The 5207-nt window shown below is 39.5% G+C and overlaps 1 long non-coding RNA gene across 1 annotated transcript; it reads left to right on the top strand.

Moving 5' to 3' along the window:
• Positions 1–2207: 2207 nt before the first annotated feature.
• Positions 2208–3045, top strand: LOC107837154 (uncharacterized). Its single transcript, XR_001663147.1, has 2 exons — positions 2208–2649; positions 2729–3045. It is a non-coding gene; the product is annotated as an uncharacterized LOC107837154 (long non-coding RNA).
• Positions 3046–5207: the final 2162 nt, after the last annotated feature.

Genomic DNA, 5207 nt, shown 5'->3' on the forward strand with positions numbered 1-5207 from the left:
ACAGCAGCTGTTTCATATTTGTCGAAGGGCTTTGCTCGGCATCATTATCAGAACCTCTCAACAAACATGATAGTTAGGGTAAACAGGTTCTTAATTGTCCATTAAATGTACATTATTTTGTCAAAAACAAAAAAATATAAAAACAAAGTTTCTCTTTATATGGAAACCCAGCAGGTTGCATCCAGTCATTGACTTGCATTCTCTCCTCCTGGACGAGCATATAGTGACTTTACAGCAGTCTCTCACACTAAGCATGCACGTAGCGAGAGTGGAGAAGAAAAACTCTCCTTAAGAGGAGAAAACCTTCAACAGAACCAGAACCAGAACCTTTTTCAGTATCAAGGCCATCTTCCACTTCCACTTCTGTTGGAAGTGCAGAAGTGCAGAGCAGAGACACTCAAAAAACCAGAAGAACTGATGTAGGATTACTTTCTGTTAATGAAAAGTAAAAAGTTAACAGTAGGAGAGGGAGAATTGGTTGATGACAGCACTATGTCATCAACTAACCAATCAGAATACTAGACCAGGTGTAACTTCTATAGACAGAAAAATAATTGTGATGGGTATTTTTCTCGAACCTACATAAAGAACCACAGACAACGTATATGAATTTTATGACAAAGCTTTTGCAAAAGGAGAAGTCTCCGATAGCAGCTTTTCCAAGCTGTTCACAGAGAGTTCTGATCTGCTTTCACGTGAGTTCCTTCTTTTATTGTCAAAGAAAAACAGTCACAGGGGGCAGTCAGTAAAAACAACAGAGGTCGTAAAACTTCTAACCCAAACACTAGCAGCCCAGTTCCAGGTGTGATATCTGATCTACGGTCTGAGCCCAGTTCAGCTCTAGGTCAAACTATCAACTAAGAAAAGGGTAAATAACACAAGAAGAATTTAAGGTCTGAGAACCACAGAGTTTGACTGTCTCACATGAAGATAAACAGACAGTCGTAACCTCCAGGTCAGTTTATACACAAATAAGGAAGAGAACACTTTAAACTAAAAATCACAATAATACTGATTAACATTAGACTGAATATGAACTAAAGTAATAACAAAATGATAATACCAAAAATCTCTATCAAATTGAGAGAAAACAAAGTTAACAGTTGAAATAACAACAAATAATGCAAACTGTAGAGGAGTAGAAGAAAATGGTCAGTTTGTCCTCCAGAAGTGAAGATTATGGCAGCTGCTGCTATAGCCAGTCTAACTTCAAGTTTTAACAAAAGGGAAAGTTGTGAGTCTTAAAAGTATGCAAGGGGTCTGATTCACAGGCCACAACTGGGATCTGGTTCGACATGAGAGGAGCCTGAGAAGCAAAAGATCTGCCTCCCATTCTACTTTTAGAAATGGTGTTGAACTGATATTCTTCAAACAGAAGTGTAAATATGTTGAGCATCCCTACTTCTGATTCTAGGAGAAGCGTTTCTGGCATGAGGACCAGTAATCACCTCTGCAGATCATGTTGAGGGTGGGAGACTCCAACCTCGAATATGTTTGCACCCACATGATGACTGGCTTCAAACAAGGACTGTAGTACGCAGAATCGCTGTTTGGTATGTGAATTTGTTTGGTATCTGTTTGATTTTATACAGCAATCTCTCTGTATTGAATCCTTCTGTCTGGTTTTACACCAAACAGGTGCAGGTGCTTCATATGTATGCAGGTATACCTGGTTAAGCAATTACTTTTTTGTTTATTTTTGTTAAAAAATAAAAAAAATGTAACAATTGAGAAATTTAGCTTAAAGCTTCGACATTCAGAGTGAAACTATTAAATACACTCCATTTGTGGTGGAAAATATACAGTAAATCAGAGCCTATATTTTAACTCCATTAAAGCTGCTCTCACCACTACAGTATAATATGTCAGATTTTTTTTTGAGTTCAATAATAAAAGGTTTGTCTAGTATAAAGTTAATCATATAAATAGAGTTCCATCTTCAGATTTCCTTCCTATGGAGAAAAAACTGCGGATTAACGCAAAAAGCTTTTCCATACGAAACTCCTGAAATGCCAAGCCAAGACATGAAATAATAATAAAAAACCCTGCAATTGTATTGCTGCTGTGCATCCCCATTCACCACTAGATGGAGTCCTTGAGGCGGCCGGGTGGAGGGTCCTCCTCCAGTACGTCATCCTCACACCGGGGACCAATTACCTCGTTACCTGATGCTTTTAAGAGAGGTGGAACGCCAGCGCTTCAACGCCGGAGTGCTGTCCAGTGATGGTGCCTCTCGCCCCTCCGAGTTATCTCCGAGTATCGGAGATAAAGAATTACTTTCAATACTGCTGTACTGAAAGTAATTCTTTCCTGTGACATCTGTTTTCCTCAGGTAAAACCTGAATCCAGATCTGGCTTTGACTCCTCGTGACGTCGCAGGCAGTTACCCCACTGCCCGAGTCTTCAGAACCTCCAAAGACAGTTGAAACTCGCCTCCAATCCAAGAGATCTGACTGGCAGTTCCAACACTCCGACGCCTTCAAGTACTTGCCTACCTGTCCGCCCTCCGACGCTGCCGCTCCATCCGACTCAGTTTACCTCTTCCTCAAATCAATCCACTCTCAAGACCACTGGGAAAGTAAACCCCACAGACCAAAGGACCCTCGGACCAACAATACCACGCCAACGCCGTTACTCATCTCCGTTCCTGTAAGTGCTTACCTGAACTCCTGCAAATCATTCAGAAATCCCACGGACTTGAACTCGCCTTCTCCCCTGTTCTCTTCAGTGCGCTGTTTGTCCAATGCCTCTCTGTTCAGCAGTCTGTTCCCTGAACAGAGGCATTGGACAAACAAATTTCATCTATGCTGTTTCCTCATGATGGCAAGCTCACCAGTTACTTCTGTTCTGGGTTAGAACACTAGAATACAGTCATCTCTGTAGAACCTTACTAGACATTTTCTAATTTTTGGTCAGATTTCATAGTTTATCTAAATCCTACAATTGACTGAATAAATGAGTTTTAAATACTTTGTTCAAATTCAGGTATTTACATCCTTACTGTGGTGTACATGGGTCTTCCAAATGGATAATAAAAGCAAGCAATCAAACTGGTTACAAAGTAGTTTAACAATGTCATCGATCTGAAGAGGCCATCACAAAGTCCTAATATCAGTACCAAAAATGAAGGGCAAAGCAGCCTAAAAACCTGCCCCAGTTACACCAGTCCTGTCTGGAGGAATGGGACAAAATTATAGTAAACTAATTCTGTGGAAAATTACTGATTTGACCAAAATCATTGTTTAAAGGTTGCTCTAAAGGAAATGTAAGAATTAAAGCTTAAGGAAAGTTTTTATTAATCAAATGCAAATAACTTTGATAATCATCCAAATCAGGAAAAGTTTTGCTTGGTTTAATATTGGGCAGTGAAAATTAAAATTGGTTTGTCTTGTATGTAGGTTATGTAAAAACCTGGTTTCAAATGTACACATGTATCAGTAGTATTTATTTCAAAGTGTTTAGCATCTCACATTATCATTACACCGTGATTCCAAACCTTTAAGGGATTCCAACATGAATAAATTTGTCCTTGTTAGCAGCCCCACTCACACAGCGTGTCCTTGAGAAGCACCAGAGTCCTACCAGCCTCCATGGATGCAGGATGGTTTTCCTTTGAGATGGGCAGAAATGTTTTCCACATGAAAGCAAAGGCAGTAAACAAAGCTGGCTCAAAGGGTTTCCCACCAAGGTTAACACAGCATCTGTACCAAGTTGCCATTAACCAGGAGTAAGTCTACTGCATTGACATACAGTATAACTGCCCACCAGTGGCCCTGCAGGTTGCTTTTCATTAGCTGCTTCCCTATTCAACACTTTATCAGAGGTGTAATTGTTGGGGGATTTGGTGATGCTGCGGCAAAGGAGTGCTGAAAATAAAATTGATCAAACAAGGGAACACCTGTCGGGTGCAGCCACCTGGGGATTGGGGGAGGTGGGTTCCTCTGCAGAGGCTTAAAGAAAGACTTCTATTGAAGATGGCCTGATTTGGTTCCCTGACTCAGTTAAGCTCCACTATACCAACATGTGTATACATTCTAGTTAAAATTAAATGAATTTACCATAGAGTTGGTGGATGTCTCTCGGAGTGCATGCTGAGTCACTTCAAAGCCACGTGCTGCATCCTTCAGAGACACTTACAGTCTGATGATTACTAGCAACTAATGACCATTAAAAGGCTCCACCCCCACAGGCTGATTAGCAAAGTCAAGGAAGGTAGTCTGGCAGTGCAATGTTGATCACATCAATTTGTCTAATCAGGCTAAATTCACTTTAATAAAAAGACACTCCTCATTTGACAACTTTATTTACGCTCCGTTACTCAAGCATTGCTCCCAAGATGCGCAACGACGACTGAGGGAAGTGGGCTATCTGAGTGAATCAAAGCTGCAGTTTTTAATGCATATTTAATTGCGGAAAGATTCTTTATATCCAAAAACAAGTCATTAATATGATTCATCAGCATGCACATGCACAAACACGCCTGAGAACATACTTTTAAGAGCTCACGTTGAAATTCTGGGGAACAGCCTAATGTAATTTTAATCAGTTTGACAAAATAATTTGGCTCTAGCTGACTGAATTCAAGGCATCTCTGTTCAACTTCAATACATTAATAGTTAGCAGCTTAAAATTGAAGGTTTTTGGATTTTTTTGTCAGTTTGTATGGTAAATTCTGAAGGCAATATGTTGCTATAATTCTATTCTGTACTATTATGTTACAGTACTGAGCAAAATGGACAACACAGAGATTGAATAAAGGAATAAAGGAAAGTAATTGCTTCTTTTTGTTTTTTTATTTTAAGTAAAACCTGGACACATCAGCCAGGAAGGTAAAACCTGGACATATGTAGGACTTCCAACTGGACAATGAAGGTAAGCATATTGCCTAATTAGTTACAAAATGACTAAAGGGAAACAAAGTCAGTGTTCTTGAGCAGCCATAACAAAATCCTGATCTTGGTTCTGTAATAAAAATCTGTTTGTAGAGCTAAAAAAAAAAAGTGTATTTAACCACGGACAACTACAGACCTGACTCATTTCCTCCCGACCATTCCTGTCAGGAGTAAATGGTCAAAATACACCAAATATACTCAGAAAATATTGTCTTACAGAGTGCATTAATATGTGGTTTCAATTTTAAACTGCATAAGAAACATGTTAAAACACAGGAGATGAAAGAGTTCAAGGCCAGGTATGATATCCCAAGT

The sequence above is a fragment of the Poecilia formosa genome, unplaced genomic scaffold (assembly GCF_000485575.1).
Source record: "Poecilia formosa unplaced genomic scaffold, Poecilia_formosa-5.1.2 Scaffold118, whole genome shotgun sequence".
In the NCBI taxonomy this organism is placed as follows: Eukaryota; Metazoa; Chordata; class Actinopteri; order Cyprinodontiformes; family Poeciliidae; genus Poecilia; species Poecilia formosa.